This window comes from Lynx canadensis, chromosome C1, assembly GCF_007474595.2.
Source record: "Lynx canadensis isolate LIC74 chromosome C1, mLynCan4.pri.v2, whole genome shotgun sequence".
NCBI classification, from domain to species: Eukaryota; Metazoa; Chordata; class Mammalia; order Carnivora; family Felidae; genus Lynx; species Lynx canadensis.
Genome location: NC_044310.1, coordinates 105,267,208 through 105,288,396, shown reverse-complemented (window position 1 = coordinate 105,288,396; position 21,189 = coordinate 105,267,208). Strand labels below are relative to the sequence as shown.

The 21,189-nt window shown below is 38.0% G+C and overlaps 1 protein-coding gene across 4 annotated transcripts in view; it reads left to right on the top strand.

Annotated features, from left to right (window-relative positions):
• The window catches only part of ARNT (aryl hydrocarbon receptor nuclear translocator), a 77,985-nt gene that overhangs the window by 1,042 nt on the left and 55,754 nt on the right, over positions 1-21,189 (top strand). The window lies entirely within an intron of this gene.

Here is a 21,189-nt window from a genome sequence, read left to right as displayed (position 1 = left end):
TGGGAAGTATTTCATTTAGGGATCCTAGTTTACCTTGCAGACTTTGGCGATTCTCTTGCAAAATAAAATCCTTAAAAAAAATCCTTAAAAAAGAAGCCAGAAGTTGGTGGTGAATTGCTTGAAAATACAGCAGGGGAAGGGATTCACTGGGTTCCCACCTTGAAACTGAAATTGGATTTTTTCCATGTCTGTGAACTGCAGTATATTTTGTGGTACCCAGGTTTTGCTATAAAAGTTGTCACTATCAAATTTATACCTTTACTACCATGTTTTTGGGAACAGAGCTATTTAAAGAAGTTAATTTGTCACATGTCAATATCATATAATCTTTTAAAAAATTTAGAGGAAAAGTAGATAAAATTAATGGCTAAAGTTTTATTGTGGGAAGTTCTGAATGATGGAATAAAATTGGAAACATGCTATTATTACGGCCACCTGACCTTATAGAAGAATAACCTATGTGTTAAAACTAGGGAGGTAAATAAACATGATTTTAAACTGATAACACATTGCAAAATAGTTACATAACCCTAGTCAAGTTGCAAAGCATTTCTCTTATTAAGAGGTGGCCTGGTAAACAAGTTTAGTGCATATGTCAGAAGCTTTTTTCCAGCAGTGTGGGCGGGGCTGCTTTATTTTGTTTTTTTAAACAACAGTGACCAAAATGACAGTCTTTTGACCACATTTCATTAGCTGATCGATATCAGCTTAAATCTGAAGCAGAAATAGTATTTATTGTGCAGAATCCTTGCTGATTGAACATTTAGTTTTGTTTAATATCCTTTGACAGCCTGTTTCTGTATTTTGTAGATTTCCTTTTTGATGTTGAAACATTCTCACATCTCTTCCAAGTTATTGATACATTCCACACCTGATAATTAAATTTAGAAATGTATTTTCTTCCTTCCTTCTCTTTTTGCCCCTTTATTTCAAAAGGAAGCGGGTCATAGATGCATTGTGGACTTTTATAGCCTGCTGTGTTTTGGGATATGTGGACCTGAGTGGAGGGACAAGGGTGGAAATGTACTGTGCTCAGTGAAAAGAAAGTAAATGGTTTTCAGGTCGGAATTTTTTATTGCATGGTCAAATCTTTCCTCAGAGCCATTTTAGGGACTAGAGACAATATAACCTATTTCTTTGATTTTTTTTCTGTTTTATCTTCTGTTTTTTTTGTTAAGATTCCCTCCAATTCTTGCTAATTCCATCTTCACATATGTCTGCAAAAGATGTTTGTGATCATTATTTAACTTTTCTAAGGTTCATTTAAGTTCATCTGCAGTGTTAATAATGCGTGAAGATCGTGTCAATTGTACGTAGAGTATGATTTAGGGACTGTTGATGGCCATTCCGTATCTTGCAGGGAACCTGGTTCCTTTGCATTTTTCACTATGTCTTAACATGGTGCTGGATCACAAGTAGAGTAAGATGTGGTTTATACTCTACTCTCTTACGAGTTATGTTAAAGTAATAGGTCTAATGCGATAATGCCTTTTTCTTTGCATGAATTGATAATTCCCCAATATTCTGTTATGTTCACTAATTCTACTTACCATGGCAAGTAGAAGTGGGTGGGTAGGTAGTAATGAAGGTCGGCTTGGCTGTTTTTTGGTCTGTGGAACACTAACAATTTTGAGGAACACTTTTTAAATTGCATGCATGATTCGTTAATGCATTGGCTAAGGTGCTGGTTGGGGAAGAGCAGGTATTTGACTTCTAATTCCGTATTCATACCAGAGATGTGAATGAATGTGTAGGAGTGTAGGTATTCTTCCCTTGATTCTGGTATTCTCGTTAGTAGACACCTCCTCTTGTGCTATTAGGTACCACTTATTGTGGATGGAGAATGTAGCGGAAGGTAAAGGAAGGAACACTCTTGGGGTTTGTGAGGCTGACATTTAGGAAGAATTTTTCTTTTCAACTATTTAATTATAGTTTTGAAAACATTAATTAACAAAATTCTTACCCATTACTTTTTTCAGATAGGGGAAAAGAATTTATGTGGTATAAAGTCAAGGTGTCAAGATACTTTATTGCAAAAACTTTTTGAAAAGTATATATTTCTTTTTTACAAAAGTGTTGTTATTTTTTTTTTTACCACTTATTTATTTATTTTTAAATTACATCCAAATTAGCATATAGTACAACAATTTCAGGAGTAGATTCCTTAGTGCCCCTTACCCATTTAGCCCATCTCCCCTCCCCAACCCCCTCCAGTAATCCTCAGTTTGTTCTCCATATTTATGAGTCTCTTCTGTTTTGTCCCCTCCCTGTTTTTATATTATTTTTGTTTCCCTTCCCTTATGTCATCTGTTTTGTCTCTTAAAGTCCTGATATGAGTGAAGTCATATGAAATTTGTCTTTCTCTGACTAATTTCACTTAGCATAATACCCTCTAGTTCCATCACGTAGTTGCAGATGGCAAGATTTCATTCTTTTTGGTTGCTGAGTAATACTCCATTTTGTGTGTGTGTGTGTGGTGTGTATAGTATATATATATTTATATATATATATATACATTTATATATATATATATATATACACACACACCACATTTTCTTTATCCATTCATCCATCAATGGACATTTGGGCTCTTTCCATACTTTGGCTATTGTTGATAGTGCTGCTATGAACATGGGGGGTGCGTGTGTCCCTTAGAAATGCACACCTATATCCCTTGGATAAATACCGAATAGTGCAATTGCTGGGTCATAGGGTAGTTCTATTTTTAGTTTTTTGAGGAGCTCTATACTGTTTCCCAGAGTGGCTGCACCAGCTTGCATTCCCATGAAAAGTATATTAAATATAATTTACTAATTCAGCATTTGAAATACAATTAACATTTTTTTAAAAAGGAACCTTCATCCGTTGTATTAGATCTGTGCAGATCTATGATTTAGATTTGTGGCATCAACTGGAATCTTCTGTTTTCTTAGAAATTAAGAAGTAGATACCACGCATTATTGGAACTCTAGTTTTCTTATTGTTATAAAATAGTGGTCTCTAATCTTAGTTTTTGCATTCCAGCCTTACCCCTCTACTCAATCCACTAACAGATGAGAACAATATGTTGTTTATGGATGTTTTATGAAAAGTTTTTGTGGTTCTCTGCTGTTGATGACTTTCTTAAGGCAATAACAGTAGGGATTTTCTTTTTTTTTTTTTAATTTTTTTTTTTTTTTTTAGCGTTTATTTATTTTTGAGACAGAGAGAGACAGAGCATGAATGGGGGAGGGGCAGAGAGAGAAGGAGACACAGAATCGGAAGCAGGCTCCAGGCTCCGAGCCATCAGCCCAGAGCCCGACGCGGGGCTCGAACTCACAGACTGCAAAGATCGTGACCTGAGCTGAAGTCGGACGCTCAACCGACTGCGCCACACCAGGCGCCCCCAGTAGGGATTTTCATAGCGCCAAGTGGTGATCTTCAGAAACTAAATTGTAATAGTCAAGGAAACAGACCCTTTTTTTTCCCCTTGATTTACCTCAGGTCATGACATATTGTGGGTGTTCATTCCAAAACTAGTAAATTTGAATCCTGATAGTGGAAACTGTTTTCGGAGCCATCCTTTTTTTTTTCCTTCAAGCTGTTCACTCACAGTATTATTTTAAAGGTTAATTCCTTAGTGGTACAATCCTATGTAGGGGTGCAAGGGTAAACATTTCTATCTATGGTGGTATAGCAGATTTCATTTAGATGGAACAGAAAAAGAATACATTTTTTTAAAAAACTTTTGTTTTTGTTTTTTTTTTTTAGATTTTGAGAGAGAGAAAGAGGGAGAAAGCATGTATGTGTGTGCAAACGCACATGTGGGAGGGGTGGGAGGGGGTGGTGTAAAGAGAATCCCAAGCAGGCTCTGAGATGTCAGCACACAGCCCAACAGGTGCCTCCATTCCATGAACCGAACTGTGAGATCATGACCTGAGCTGAAATCAAGAATTGGATGCTCAACCACTGAGCCACCCAGGCGCCCCAGTAAAAAAATACATTTAAGACCTTTCTGAAATCCAAGGCTTGAGCTCACTGGATTGTATCTGGTGGGTCCATCATGCACACCCAGTGATAGGCCTTGCTTGTAGAGCCATCTATTTTTAGGAATGATTAAACATTTATTAAGTTCCTACTATAGGCCAGGTTCCACTTTTTGTTTTGTTGGCTATTCTGTATGTTAGAAACGTCTCTCACTTTCCAAATTAATTCTCTAAATTTACATCTCTTCATCATTTCTTTCTTTCTTTTCTTTCTTTTTTTTTTTTTTTAATAATCTCTACACCCATTGTGGGGCTCAAACTGACAACCCTGAGATCAACAGTTGTATGTTCTGGCGACTGAGCCATCCAGGTGCCCCTCTTCATCGTTTTTTCATTTTGCATTTTCCCCTCTACATTTTCACTATAGTTGAATGGACAGTTTATGACTTTTACAATTAATTAGAATTTAAGTTGCATGAGAACAGGATGTTTACCTTCCTTTTTCACCACACTCTCCACTGCTCCCAGTGGTGCCTAGGACGTTCAGTGAGTATTGGTTGAATAAATGAATGTTGGGGTTCATATCTTTATGCACTGTTAACATGAAAATATCTCTGAAAGGGTAGTACTAATAAAGTCATTAACATCATGAATTAATTTATAATAGCATTTATTAATATATGCCAGTTATTCTAAATGTATTATTTCATTTAGTCTTCATATATATGTATGTATTATTTAATTTTTGCAACAGTCTTATGAAGTATGTATTATTGTTTTACAAATGAGGAAACTAAGGCACAGAGTGAATAAGTGGTTTGTCTGAAGTCTCATAACTAGTAGGGGGTAGAGACAGTTTGATTGTTGGCAATTCGTCTACATTATCAACATTTAAAAAAATATTTTTTTAACATTTATTCATTTCTGAGAGACAGACACAGAATCCGAAGCAGGCTCCAGGCTCTAAGCTGTCAGCACAGAGCCCGATGAGGGGCTGGAACTTGTGAACTGCAAGATCGTGACCTGAGCCGAAGTCGGAGGCTTAACTGACTGAGCCACCTAGGCACCCCTATATTAAAGATTCTTAAAAAAAATTCTCAAAAATTTTTATTCCTGTTCTCTCACATAAACTTCTTTTCTATATTTTCATCTGTTTAAGAGCTATCTCTATTTGAATAATATTTAATACGCTATTTATGTATATACTCACAAGCATTTCCTTCAAATGTGTTGCCCTTCCTGACTTTTCTGTATCTTTCACGACTGTCACAGTTTTTCCAGTTCCCCAGGCTAAGCAACTAGAGGTGTTTTAGGTTCTTTCATGTGTTTATCTGATTGGTTATCACGTCATCTTTTTTTTCTCCTCCATAAAACATACGTATATTTAAACATATGAAATGTTTTAATCATGTAAATATATTTAAAATATTTATTTAGGGGTACCTGGGTGGCTCAGTTGGTTAAGCGTTGGACTCTTGATTTTGGCTCATGTCATGATCTCATGGTTTGTGAGTTTGAGCCCACATCAGGCTCTGTGCTGACAGTGCAGAGCCTGCTTGGGATTCTCTCTCTCCCCCTCTCTCTGCCCCTCCCCTGCTCATGCTCTCTCTCAAAATAAATAATAAAATAAATAAACATTAAAAAAATGAAATAAAATTGGGGCGCCTGCGTGGCTCAGTCGGTTAAGCATCTGACTTCAGGTCAGGTTGTGACCTTGCGGTTCATGAGTTCGAGTCCTGTGTTGGGCTCTGTGCTGACAGCTGGGAGCTTGGAGCCTGCTTTGGATTCTGTGTGGGTGTCTCTCTCTCTCTCTGTCTCTCTGCCCCTCGCCAACTTGTGCTCTGTCTCTCCCTGTTTCTCAAAAATGAAGAAATATTAAAATTTAAAAAAATGAATTAAAATACATATATTTAAACATTTAAATGTATGTTTGTTATTTTAATCAAAATTATCCATGCATATATTTAAAGACTTAGTTTTACGTGATTTCTTACAAAACAGTCCTCTACTCCCTCTCTCAGTTCCTTCTCCCCAGTAACAACCATTTTCATCTCTTTTAACCAAGCTTTGTTGTTTTTGTTTAAAAGAATGTTCCAGGGGCGCCTGGGTGGCGCAGTCGGTTAAGCGTCCGACTTCAGCCAGGTCACGATCTCGCGGTCCGTGAGTTCGAGCCCCGCGTCAGGCTCTGGGCTGATGGCTCAGAGCCTGGAGCCTGTTTCCGATTCTGTGTCTCCCTCTCTCTCTGCCCCTCCCCCGTTCATGCTCTGTCTCTCTCTGTCCCAAAAATAAATAAACGTTGAAAAAAAAAATTAAAAAAAAAAAAAAATAAAAGAATGTTCCAGCAGTAGAAGACATGAGTTTTCAAATTGAAGGGGACAGACCAGTGAATGAAAACACACCCACATCAAGGCACAATATCATGAGATTTCAGCATCAGATACAAAGAGTACCCTACAAGCTACAGGGAAAAAAAAATTGGTCAGTTCAAAAGAATCTGGAATCAGATTGGTCTTGTTTCTCAGTAGTCACACCCGACAGTAGAAGACAATGGAGCAATGCCTTCAGAATTCTTAGGGGAAATAATTTCCGACGTAGAATTGCATACCTAGGCAAACTATCAGTTAGTGAAATATAAGAAAGATGTTTTCATATATCCAAGCTCTCCCTTACACTGTTTCTCAAGAGCTTAGTAGAGGATACTCTTCACCAGTAGGAGTAAACCAAGAGGAAACATGGAATACAGGGAAGAGGCAGTACAGCAAGGGAAGAGTGAAGCACCCATTTTGCATACGCTGCTGTTAGTTTCCCTGTTTTCAGTATGGTACTCTCACTTCCAGCTTTGCCTGGTTTCCCCCGACTAGGGCAAATAGATCAAAATGATTTATACTCTCCAGAGAACAAATCAGTCTTTTGACAGGGTGGAATTAGGGCAGTTTCTTTCTTTTCTTTCTTTTTTTTTTTTTTTTTTTTATCTGATAGTCAATAAGTTTATGAAAAGGTGTTCAACATCATTAGTTAAAGATAAACATCATTAGGGAACGATAAACCAGGACACTTGGGGGACTGTTGGTTAAGAGTCTGACTTCGGCTCAGGTCATGATCTCACAATTTGTGGGTTCGAGCCCTGTATTGGGCTCTCTGCTGTCAGCACACGGTCTGCTTTGGATCCTCTGTCCCACTCTGTCTCTGCCCCTTCCCTGCTCAATCTTTCTCTCTCTCTCTCAAAATAAATAAATAAACTTATTTTAAAAAGATGAACCATGATGAGATACATTATCAACCATCAGTGCACACCAGAATGGCTAAAATTAGAAGGACTGATGAGCAACCGGAATCCAATACACTGCTGATAGGAGTGTAAATGGGTATGGTCACTCTGGAAAATAGTTTGGAAGTATCCACTAAATGAAGCATATGTTTGCCATATGTCCCAGAAATTTAAATTCTGTGTATACCCAACAAAAATGAATACATATTTGTGTTCCCCAAAGACATATATAAGGATGTTCATAAAAACTTCATTCATAATAGTATGAAACCAGAAACAATCCAAAGGTCCAGTTACAATAGAATGTATAAAATAAATTATGACACAGTTGCATAACAATATTACACAGCAATAAACTACTATTTTGCAAAATATGGATAACTCTCATAGATGCAATACTGTGTGAAAGAAGCCAGATATATTCCATATGATTCTGATGATTTGAAGATAAAGATAGCAAAATTAACCCATAATAAACATAGGTCAGAAGAGTAGTTATTTTTATGATGGAGGGGGTAAGGACAGTGCACAAGAACGCTGTCTGGGGGCGCCTGGGTGGTTCAGTGGGTTAAACATCCAACTTTGGCTCAGGTCATGATTTCGTGGTTTGTGAGTTGGAGTCCCACATCGGGCTCTGTGCTCACAGCTGAGAGCCTGGAGCCTGCTGCGGATTCTGTCTCTCTCTCTCTCTCTTTCTTTCTCTCTCTCAAAAACAAATAAATAAACTTTAAAAAAAAAACTAAAAAAAAGAAAGCTGTCTGGAGTGATGGTATTCTGTATTATCTGGGTTGTGGTCACATGGGTACATACATATATAAAAATTAATTGAGTTGTGTAATTAATATTTTTGCACTTTGCTCTGTGTAAGCTATACCACAATTAGAAATGAAAGGAAGGGGGCACTTGGGGTGTCTTTGCTGCTCTGCTTCTATTTCCTTTAGGTGTGCTGTTAGATTTTGTATTTGGAATTTTTTTTGTTTCTTGAGATAGGCCTGGATTGCAATATATTTTCCTCTCAGGACTGCCTTTGCTGCATCCCAAAGCGTTTGGATTGTTGTATTTTCATTTTCGTTTGTTTCCATATATTGGGCAGTTTCCCTGCTAGAAGGAACAGGGTGAGGACCTGGAAATCCACCTGCTGCTTAAGCAGATGTTGAAGCAATCCTTTTTTTTTTTTTTAATTTTTTTTTAATGTATGTTTATTTTTGAGAAAGAGAGAGAGAGAGAGAGAGCGCACGCGAGCACAAGCAGGGAAGGGAGAAGGAGACACAGAATCCAAAGCAGGCTCTAGGCCCCGAGCTGCACAGAGCCTGACACAGGGCCCGAACCCATAAGCCATGAGATCATGACCTGAGCCGAAGTCAGACGCTTAACTGAGCCACCCAGGCACCCGGAACCAATCCTTTTTACTTTAGCTTTCATTCATACACACCTCCCACTACTATACCTGGAGTCACCAGTTCCTGAGACTTTGGGGGATTCTAACATGTATTGAGGTAGTTTTCTGCTTTTCCCTTTGTGGGCTTAGGATTCAGTTCTCTTTTCTTTTTTTTTTTTTTTTTTGAAAGAGAGAGTGTGCATGTGCGAGTGTGCCAGAGGGGGAGAAGCAGAGAGAAGGGGGGACAGAGGATCCAAAGTGGGCTCTCTGCCGACAGCAGAGAACTGGATACGGGCCATCAACCAGAGCTGAAGTTGGATGCTTAACCGAATGAGCCACCCAGGTGCCCTAGGATTTAGTTCTTGTGGATCTATCAAGGCAAAGGTTCCAGTTTCCAAAAATTTGTTGCTCTTTTCTTTCTTCCATTTTTTCTATCCATGGATTTTATGTCTTGTATAAAATTGTTTTTCTTCTTTATATAAATGTTTAGTGGAAGAGAAAAAAAGTAGATGTATACACTTACCTCACTATTTTTTTTTTTTTAATGTTTATTCATTTTTTTGAGAGAGATGGAGTGTGAGCCGGGGAGGGACACAGAGAGAGGGAGACACAGAATCTGTAGCAGGCTCCAGGCTCTGAGCTGTCAGCACAGAGCCCGACATGGGGCTCGAACTCATAAAACTGTGAGATCATGACCTAAGCCGAAGTTGGACACTTAACTTACTGAGCCACCCAGACACCCCTACCCCCTTATCTTTATTCAGAAGTTATATAGCTTAAAATTATAGAGGTTCCTTTACTTTTTATCCCACTGTCATACTATGCCTTTATCACCTCATTTTGGTTAGTCTCATTCATTTCCCTGCTTCTATTACTTCAGACTTTAAATATGTCAGATCTTTAATTTACATTTTATTTTTGTCACTCTCACTTAAAGATATATTTTGTCTTTGTTAAATCTAAGATTTTATCTTGCCATTCAAGGCCTTCTCACAATTAACACTTGAGATCTTATTTTTTTTTTTTCCCAAATACAGACTCTGTGCTCTGTATAGGTCTGACAGTTCTTCACAACTATTTTCATACCTCCCTTTAGGATTTGCTTATGTCCTTTGTCTATGTGGAATGCCTTTCTCCTCTCCTTTACTTTTTCTGAGGCCCACATTCACTTTACCTTTTTGAAACTGCTGGCTGGCTGCCGTTTCCTTTACTTTTTCCTGTTACTGAGCACCTTCTCTGTGCTACAGACTGTGCCACATCTTAATTTAAACCATTTCAGAATCATCTTTTCTTTCTCTAAATTCCTCTAACTCATGGATTCTATATAAACCTATTACTAGAAGTGAGCTTTATTTTTTTATGGGAAGATTTTGCTTTTTCTTAGGGACGTTACATGTAATCACTATTTAAATTTTATAGGATGAAATAGAAAAAGTATTAGCAATAGTATAAAAATATACTCAGTCTTACTAATAACAGATAAATGAACATTAAACCAACAATGATAATCATTTTATACCTAGAAAATCAGTAAAAATTTGAAGGATTGCCGGAACCCAGGGCTGGTGGACACATGGATAATTTGATATTGTTGGTGAGGCTCTTCATTGGTGTAGCTTTCTTGGAGGGTAATGTGCAAAGTTTTAAATATGTTCCCTTACATCCAGGGAGTCATTTTCAGAAATTTGTTAGTGTAGAAATACTGTTACCACGCATACAGTTATATTTATTGAAACATTTATGATAGTGATAGTTTGAATGTCATAAATATATACATTTGTACTGTGAAGTACCGTATAACTATTAAAAAGAGTGTGCTACCTGTATTTATTGACATGACACACCTTCCAGTATATTATTACATGGAAAAAACAAGATTCAGAATAAATATAATATGATCTCTCCCTGTCTTATGTAAAAATTACCCAAGCTATAATATATGATATATAGAAAAAGATTTGGAAGGTTTCAAAATATTAATACCATAGGGGGGAGGTGGGATTGGAGTACGTGTGTAGAGGATTTTACTTTTATTTTATTTAATCTTTTTTTTTTTTTTTTTAAGTTGTCTCCATGCCCAGTGTGGGGCTTGCACTCATGACCCTGAGATCAAGAGTTGCATGCTCTAAGCCAGCCAGGTGCCCCAAGGATTTTACTTTTGATTGTTTGCTTCTGTATTGTTGAATATTTTTAGAGACTTTCACATTTGGTTTTCTGGATATGTATAGCATTTTCTGTATATCTGTAATATTGTGTGTGTGTGTGTGTGTGTGTGTGTGTGCGCGCAGTATATATATATATTTTTCTAAGTAGGCTCCACGCCCAATGTGGAGCCCAGTGTAGAGCTTGAACTCAAGACCCTGAGATCAAGACCTGAACTGAGATAAAGAGTCGGATGCCTTAGGGGCACTTGTACCCCAATGTTCATAGCAGCACTCTCAACAATAGCCAAATTATGGAAAGAGCCTAAATGTCCATCAACTGATGAATGGATAAAGAAATTGTGGTATATATACACAATGGAATACTATGTGGCAATGAGAAAAAATGAAATATGGCCTTTTGTAGCAACGTGGATGGAACTGGAGAGTGTGATGCTAAGTGAAATAAGCCATACAGAGAAAGACAGATACCATATGGTTTCACTGTTATGTGGATCCTGAGAAACTTAACAGGAACCCATGGGGGAGGGGAAGGAAAAAAAAAAAAAAGAGGTTAGAGTGGGAGAGAGCCAAAGCATAAGAGACTGTTAAAAACTGAGAACAAACTGAGGGTTGATGGGGGGTGGGAGGGAGGGGAGGGTGGGTGATGGGTATTGAGGAGGGCATCTTTTGGGATGAGCACTGGGTGTTGTATGGAAACCAATTTGTCAATAAATTTCATATATATAAAAAAAATAAAAAAAAAAACAAATGTAAAAAAAAAAAAAAAAAAAAGAGTCGGATGCTTAACTGACTGAGCCACCCAGGCACCCTATATATCCGTATTTTAATATATTACTTTTGTAATGAAAAAGTTAATAATAGCAAAATCAGTTAACATTTTGGTGTTTGATATATATTTATAAAGCTACTATTTAAGTACTACTTACACTGTGTCAGATGCTATGCTAAGTACTTTTCACTTGCAGTATCTAATATAATCTTCCCCAAAGGTAGGTATTATTATTAGTTGCATGTTACAGATAAAATCAGAAAGATTAAGTAATTTGCTTATATTCATACATGTGGTAAGTGGTAACCCTAGGATTGGAATCCAGGTTTATCTAATTGTAAAGTTTGAGCTGTGTTCTCTCAGATTTTCAATGCATGCCACACACACACACACACACACACACACACACACTCATTTTCTTTTTTAAAAACTTGGGATCGGGGCGCCTGGGTGGCGCAGTCGGTTAAGCGTCCGACTTCAGCTCAGGTCACGATCTCGCGGTCCGTGAGTTTGAGCCCCGCATCGGGCTCTGGGCTGATGGCTCAGAGCCTGGAGCCTGCTTCCGATTCTGTGTCTCCCTCTCTCTCTGCCCCTCCCCCGTTCATGCTCTGTCTCTCTCTATCTCAAAAATAAATAAACGTTAAAATAAATAAATAAATAAATAAAAACTTGGGATCATGTATTTCCCAGTTATAAAAGTAATATATGTTTAATGTAAAAGACAAAATAATATGGATATACAGAAAATTAAATGTAGAAGTCTCTAAATGCCATCTCAGAGATAACCACTATTAGTTTATTGTGTAACCTTTGCTCACTTCATTCTAGCCATGATATCATCCATACTATTTCTAGAACTTAACAGGCATGTTCTCACCCTGTGTCTTTGCACTCTGTCTGGAATGCATTTTCTCCAGATACCTGCATGGTTAATTCCTTTATCTCCTTTTCTTATCTCCTATTTCCTATTACCTTTCCAATGATGTCTTTCCTCACTATCTAAAATTGCTGTCCTGGGGCGCCTGGGTGGCTCAGTTGGTTGAGCGTCTGACTTCAGCTCAGGTCACGATCTCGCAGTCTGTGAGTTCGAGCCCCGCTTCGGGCTCTGGGCTGATGGCTCAGAGCCCGGAGCCTGCTTCCGATTCTGTGTCTCCCTTTCTGTCTGCCCCTCCCCCGTTCATGCTCTGTCTCTCTCTGTCTCAAAAATATATAAACGTTAAAAAAAAAAATTAAAAAAATAAAATTGCTGTCCTCCTATCCTTCAACCTTATATACTTCTTTTTTTTTTAAATATATATTTTTTAATGTTTATTTGTTTTTTTTAATGTTTATTTGTGAGACACACACACACACAAGGAGTGCGAGCAGGGGAGGGAGAGCGAGAGGGAGACACAGAAGCTGAAGCAGGCTCCAGGCTCCCAGCTGTCAGCACAGAGCCCTATGCAGGGCTCAAACTCATGAACTGCAAGATCATGACTTCAGGTGTAGTCGGCTGCTTAACTGACTGAGCACCCCAGGTGTCCCGACCTTTATATACTTCTGATTTGACTTCCTATAGTTTATTTTTCTCCCTATTTATCACTGTATAACAAATTATTAGTTTGAACCATATGAAATTTGTTATTTATTTTTTCCTATAAAATGTCACTTTCATATTGTCATCCGGTTTACATTTTAATTATTTCTCTTGTTGATTTCTCTCTCCCACTAGCATATAAAGTTCGTAAGTATTGGGATCTTTGTTCTATTTATTGCTTTATATCTGGGATCTGCAACAGTACCTGGCATATAGTAGGCATGCAGTTAATATTAAATGAGTTCTTCCAGGCTTTTGTTATACATATAAATTTTAAAAAAGAACATTTTATATGTTTTTTTCTGTAGCTTATTTTTTCTATAATCATATATGGTAGATAACCTTCCATTTCAGTGATACAGAGCCACTTCAAAATTTTTCTGGAAAAAAATTTTTTCTGATATATTATAGTTTTTTTTTATTGTGGCAAAATACACATAACATAAAATTTGCTACTTTAACCATTTTTATGTGTACAGTTCAGTGCCCTTAGTATATTCACATTGTTGTACAGCCATCACCACCATCCACCTCCAGAACTTTTTTCATCTTGCAAATTGTCTTCAAGAAGTTACGAAATTCATTGTCATGATACTTTCCTCCTGTGCTTTCTTCTAAGAGTTTACTAGCTTTAGTTCTTACATTTAGGTGTTTGATCTATTTTGAGCTGATTCATATATGTGATGTAAGTAAGGGTACTTTTGTATGTGGATATACAGTTTTTCCTGTGCCATTTGTTAAAAAAAAAATATTGAATTGTCTTGGAACCCTTGTTAAATCATTTAACTATACATATAATGGTTTATTTTTAGACTCTCTAATCCACTGGTATGTATATCTTTGTGCCAGTACCATACTGTTTTGATTACTGTAGTTTGCAATGATGCGTCATCATTTTAATTGTATTTAAGTACATTCTTTATCCAGTATTAAGGGCAGTTATAAATGCCTGGACTTATAATAAAAGACATGCATAAAAGAGGTTTTGTGTTTTTTGTTTTTTTTTTAATTTTTTTTTTCAACGTTTTTTTTTTTTATTTATTTTTGGGACAGAGAGAGAGCATGAACGGGGGAGGGGCAGAGAGAGAGGGAGACACAGAATCGGAAACAGGCTCCAGGCTCCGAGCCATCAGCCCAGAGCCCGACGCGGGGCTCGAACTCACGGACCGCGAGATCGTGACCTGGCTGAAGTCGGACGCTTAACCGACTGCGCCACCCAGGCGCCCCAAGAGGTTTTGTGTTTTTAGGTTAGGTGCAGTTTATTGTAAATATAGTTTGGAGGTAGATTTTAGGAATAATAAAGAAAAAATTAAAAACATATCCAAAGTAATTCATATTTTATTTTGCTTAAAGTTTATGTATTTATTTTGAGATAGCACGACTGGAGGAGGGGAAGAGAGAGAAGGAGACAGAGAATCCCAAGCAGGCTCTGCACTGTCAGCATAGAGCCTGATGTGGGACTTGAACTCACGAACTGTGAGATCATGACCTGAGCCGAAATCAAGAGCCGGACGCTTAACCGGCTGCAGGTGGCTCCCAAAGTGACTCATATTTTAGACATTAAGAATATGATGGATTATTGTTCCAGTATTTCTTTATGAACAAATGTTCATATTATGTATTCAACTTTTTTCTTTTATTAAGAGAGAAAGTGGGAGAGGGACAGAGGGAGAGGGAGGGGCTTGATCTCACAACCTTGAGATCATGACCTGAGCTGAAATTAAGAGTTGGATACTTAATTGAGCCACCCAGGCACCCCTTGTCTATTCAGCTTCTAATGCTTTTTTATCAGTTCTGATTTCCTCAGTCCTGTTTTCAGTGAACTTAGTTTTGTATTATTCTCATATTTCAGGAAAGGAAGTTATGTTTAGAAGTAGCTTTTTGATAAATCTGGGAGACTATGTTGACTGAGTAAAATATGTTATATTTATTGTTTTTCTGTACTTTCTGTCAAATTGTGATCTGAGTAGAAGGTACTTGACTTCAGTGGAATAAGAATATTCCTTAACTATGCTATCCTAAGTTCTTCTTCCATTTAAAAGGAGCTAATCTTGGGGCGCCTGGGTGGCTCAGTCGGTTAAGCGTCCGACTTTGGCTCAGGTCATGATCTCGCAGTCCGTGAGTTCGAGCCCCGCGTCGGGCTCTGTGCTGACAGCTCAGAGCCTGGAGCCTGTTTCAGATTCTGTGTCTCCCTCTTTCTCTGACCCTCCCCCATTCATGCTCTGTCTCTCTCTGTCTCAAAAATAAAATAAAAACGTTAAAAAAAAATTTTTAAAGGAGCTAATCTTAGTAAATCAAATCCAGAGTATGTTAAAAGAATCATACATCATTATTGTATTAGTTTCCCAGGACTGCTGTGGCAAATTCACATACTTGGGGGTTTAAAACAAACAAACAAAATACTCTTTCACAGTGCTGGAGGCTCAGAATATGAAATGAAGATGTTGGTAGCTTTGGTTCCTTCTGGAGTCTCTGAGGCAGAAATCTCTCCTTCTTCTCTAGCTTATGGACATGTCACTCCGTTTTCTGTCTCCCTGTATCTAGGTTTCTCTCCTTGCTCTTATAAAGAGAGTAGTCATTGAATTTAGAGCCCACCCTAACCCATTTCGACCCAGTCTTAGCTAATTATATCTTCAGAGACCCTGTTTCCAAGCGAGGTCCCATTCTGAGATTCTACGTGGACATGGAGTTTTAGATTATTCAGTCTTCTGGAATTATTGAGTAAGGTTTAGTCCAGGAACTCAAAAGATGGTTCAACCTGAGAAAACTTCTATAATTTATGTCATTAGCAAACTAAAAGAAAAAACTTTTATATTAATAAATATTTTACAAAAGTATTTGCTTCAGATTAAAAAAAATCCATTCCTGATTTTTTAAAAAAAGCTGTTAAATCCATAGAACTACCCCCCTCCCCCAAATTAAGTCCAATGAAATCATGGATAAGTCAGAGATATATCCACGTTTGCTTTGGAGATTGTCAAGATCAAAGTTGCTTAACCTTTTGTAGGACGTGGACGTCTTTGGTGAGAACTGTTGAACCCTTTCTCACTTCCTTTGGGTCATTATGGGAATAAATGAGAGGCACACAGGTTGTTCACAGTAGTGCCTAACCTACAGTGAGGGCTGAGAAAAAAGTGTTAGGTATTACTATCCATGCACTCTCTACTCCCCCTTTACTCCTTGTAAAACTCAGGAGCAGAACTTCTGCTTTGTAGGTAAAAAAAATTCTTACCTCACTTTTATGTCACCCTTACCCCTAAATAAAAGGCTCTGCTTCTTCGGCCATGTTGGAACCCTTAGACTCAGCTGGCACGTGCTTGGAAAAGCTGGAATACAAGGAGACAGCTTGCTCTCCTTGTTGAACCTTTCTTAGATAATCCCTTAGTTATTCAGTGCATAAAATAGCAATATATAGTGGAACTACTAGAGATTGAAAAGTTTTATCTCCTGGCTTACTGCATGTTTTCTAATTTTTCTATAGTAATGCACTTAAATAATAAAAATATTTAAAAATGTTAATATTACAGGGGCACCTGGGTGTGGTTCAGTCGGTTAAGCATCTGACTTTGGCTCAGGTCATGATCTCACAGTTTGTGGGTTTGAGCCTGCATCTGGCTCTGTGCTGACAGCTCCGTGCTTACGGCTCTGAGCCTGGAGCCTGCTTCGGATTCTGTCTCCCTTTCTCTCTCCCCTCCCTTGCTCGCTCTCTCTCTTTCTCTCTCAGGAAAATAAATGTTAAAAAAAAAGTTTATTTATTTTATTTTATTTTTTATTTTTTATTTATTTATTTTTTTAACGTTTATTTATTTTTGGGACAGAGAGAGACAGAGCATGAACGGGGGAGGGGCAGAGAGAGAGGGAGACACAGAATCGGAAACAGGCTCCAGGCTCTGAGCCATCAGTCCAGAGCCCGACGCGGGGCTCGAACTCACGGACTGCGAGATCGTGACCTGGCTGAAGTCGGACGCTTAACCGACTGCGCCACCCAGGCGCCCCAATTTATTTTAAATGCTTGTGCATGTACAAGCAGGGGAGGGGCAGAGATAGGGAGAGAGAGAAAATCCCAAGCAGGCTCTGTGCTATCAGTGCAGAGCCTGATATGGGGTTTGATCGCACGACCCTGGGATCATGACCTGAGCCGAAATCAGGAGTTGGAGGCTCAGCCACTCAGGCATCCCATAATTACCCTATTTTTGAGTAGTATTGGATGTTAATCCTAAATATTTTTAGTAATTGTGGTATAAAAATATCTGATTCCTACTGATGACAGTCACAGTTACTAATACTGTGGTGGTTTACTGTGTACTTTCATGGTTGAAGGAAATGCTAGATTTCAGTTAGAGATTAATGAGAATAAAGATAAAATTTTTCCTCCAAGTTCACAAACCAGCCTCCCCTGGTGGAGGGAGGGTTTTATCCATTGACCCGTGGATTAAGAACCTTGCAATAATGCTGTAAAAGAAGAAAACAAAATACTGTAAATATTGAGTAAGGAAAGGTAAAATAATGATTCCTTGTAGATGATGTGATTTTATACTAAAAAAAATCCAATAAATTAAATACTTTTAGGTAAGACAAATTAGCAATTTGGATACAATATAAATACACTGAAATCAATAGTTTTGTTTTATTCTAGCAAAAACCAGTTAGAAGTTGAAATGGAAAAATGATTTAATTCACAATAATACTAGTAACTATAAATTACCTAAAAATAATTAGAGGAAGAAATACATAAGACTTAGGAAGACTATAAAATTTTATTAAAGGACATTAGAAAAGATCTGAATAAATGTAACACATACTATATTCCTGGATGAGGAAATTCAAAGTCGTGATGCTCTTCTTCTTTCAAAATTACTATATAAATTTAATGTCATTGAATTAATTTCATGAATTGTTTAATAGTACTTGACCGATTTTAAAGTTCAAAAGGAAGATGAAGTATATGACTTTAAAAGTGTTTTAAAAACCTTTACACTTGATCTTAGCCAAAAGGCCGAGAAGCGATAAAAGTGTTTTAAAAACTTTTAAACTAAATGTTACTATTATTTTAATGTTTATTTTTGAGAGAGAGCGACAGAGACAGTGTAAGCAGGGGAGGGGCAGAGAGGGAGGGAGACACAGAATCCGAAGCAGGCTCCAGGGTCTGAGCTGTCAGCACAGAGCCCAAAATGGGGCTGGAACCCACAAACCATGAGATCATGACCTGAGCCAAAGCTGGACACTTAACTGATAGAGCCACCCAGGCGTCTCTAAACCTATTATTTTTAAAGTTTTGCTTATTTTTGAGAAAGAGAGTGTGTGTACCAGTGGGGGAGGGGCAGAAAGAGAGGGGGACAGAGATCCGAAGCAGGCTCTGTGCGGACAGCAGCAAGCCCCATGTGGGGCTTGAACCCACAAACCGTGAGATTATGACCTGAGCTGAAGTTGGACACTCAACTGACTGAGCCACTCAGGTGTCCCCAAACTTCTTATTTTGAGATAATTTTAGGTTCATATACAGTTATGAAAAGTAATACAGAGATCTCCTACCCTTAACTCAGTTTCCCTCAATGATAGTGTCTTGCAAAACTAATAGGCACCATCACGACCAAGACACAGATTTCTACCATCACAAGGGTCCCTAATGGTGCCTTTTGAAAGCCACACCTTTCTTTGTGCCCTCCCCCTCCCTCTGGGCAACCCCAATCTGTCCCTTATTTCTATAATTTTGTCATTTCAAGAGTATTTTATGAATAGGATTATACATAATGTAAGCTTTTATTGTTGGCTTTTTTCACTCACGTGATTCTCATCCAGTTGTGTGTAGTAATAATATTCCATTCCTTTTTGTTGCCGAGTAGTATTCAGTGATTTGGGTGTATATCACAGGTAGTCCACCTATTAAAGGACTTACCACCCCCCACCCCCCTCCACCCCCAGTTTTTGGCTATTACAAATAAAAGTGTTATAAACATTTGTGGACAGGTTTTTGTGTAGATACAGTCTTCATTTTGGGGGATAAACACCCACTGGTGTAGTGGTGGTTTGTATGTTAGTGGCATGTTTATTTTTTAAAGAAACTTCCAAACTATTTTCTGGAGTGGCTGTGTGGCTGTACTATATTACATCCACCAGCCATATATAAGTGATGTACTTTTTTTTTTTTTTTAAGTTTATTTTGAGAGAGATCGTACATGCTCGAGCAGGGGAGGGGTAGAGAGAGAGAAAGAGAATGCCAAGCAGTCTCCGTGTTGTCAGCACAGGTTTGATGTGGGGCTTGAGCTCATGAACAAAGCCATGAGATGTGAGATCATGACCTGAGCTGAAATAGAAAGTTGGATGATCAACTGGTTGAGCTACCCAGGCACCCCTCCTTAGGATTTTCTACAAAGACAATCATGCCATCTGTGAATGGGGACAGTTTTATATCTTCCTTTTTGATCTTTATGCCTTTTGTTTCCTTTTCTTGCATTTTTGCACTGGCTAGAGCTTCCCACACTATGTTTGATTTAGTGATGAGATGGAACATTCTTGCCTAGCTGCCAATCATAGAAAGCATTGTCTTTCACCGTTAAGCATAATATTAACTTTAGGCTTCTTTACTTACTTACTTACTTACTTACTTACTTATTTATTTTTATTTTGGGTTTTTTGGTGGTAGGGGGTAGATTTCTGTTACCAAGTTGAGGACATTTCCCTCTATTCTTATTTTTCTGTTTTTTGTTTGTTTGTTTGTTTGTTTTGTTTTGTTTTTTTAAGCAGAATTAGTGTGGAATTTCATCAAATGCTTTCTTGCATAAGTTGATGGATCATTTGTTATTTTTCTTCTTTGGCAGTATGGTGGATTATGTTGGTTGATAATTAAATGTTGAGCCAGTATTCTTGCTTCTCTAGAATAAATCATATTTGGTCATGTTGTATAATTCTTTTGCATATTGCTAAATTTTATTTGCTAGTAGTAAGAATTTTTGTTCCTTGGGGCACCTGGGTGACTCAGTTGGTTAAGCATATGACTCTTGATTCCAGATCAGGTCATGATCTCACCATTCGTGGGATTGAGCCCCACATTGGGCTCTGCACTGACAGCGTGGAGCCTGTTTGGGATTCTCTCTTTCCTTCTCTCTCTCTGCCCTTCCCCTGTTCACATGTGTGTACTCTCTCTGTCTCTCAAAATAAATAAACTAAAAAAAAAAAAAAAAGTTTTGTATTTGTTTTCATGAGGAGTATTGATCTCTAGTTTGTTTTTAGGTAGGCTTCACAACCATTGCAAAGCCCAACGTGGGGCTTGAACTCACAACTGTGAGATCAAGACCTGAGCTGAGATCAAGAGTCGGATGCTTAACTGACTGAGCTACCCAAGTGCCCCTGAGCTCTAGCTTTTTGTCAGTTTGTTTGCTTTGTTTTTGTAGTGAGTTTGCCTGGTTTTGGTATCAGGGTAATTCTAGCTTCGTAAGGTGAATTAGTGTCTCCTTTCTCAACCAGTTTCTGGAGCATATTGTGTAGAAATGATATTAACTCTAAATGTTTGGTAAAATTCATTCCGTCTGGACCTGGAGATTTCTTTTTTGAGAGTCTTTAAATTATGGATTCAATTTCCTAATAATTGTGGGACCATTCAAGTCATCTGTTTTATGTGGGGTCAGGTGTTTTAGGGTTTTTTTTTTTTTTTTTTTTAAGGAATTGTCTGTTTTGTCCAACTTGTCAAATTTACATTTGTAAGTTGTTCCTAGAATTACCACTTATCTCTTTGGTTTCTTCAAGGTCTGTAGTGATATCCCTTTTTTTGTTTCATTTTTTTCCTTCTTTTCATTTCTGATATTGGTAGTGGGTTTCTTTGTGTCTAACTGAGGGCTTGTCAATTTTATTGATCTATTTAAAAAACCAGCTTTTTTTTTTTTTTAATTTTTTTTTTCAACGTTTATTTATTTTTGGGACAGAGAGAGACAGAGCATGAACGGGGGAGGGGCAGAGAGAGAGGGAGGCACAGAATCGGAAACAGGCTCCAGGCTCCGAGCCATCAGCCCAGAGCCTGACGAGGGGCTCGAACTCACGGACCGCGAGATCGTGACCTAGCTGAAGTCGGACG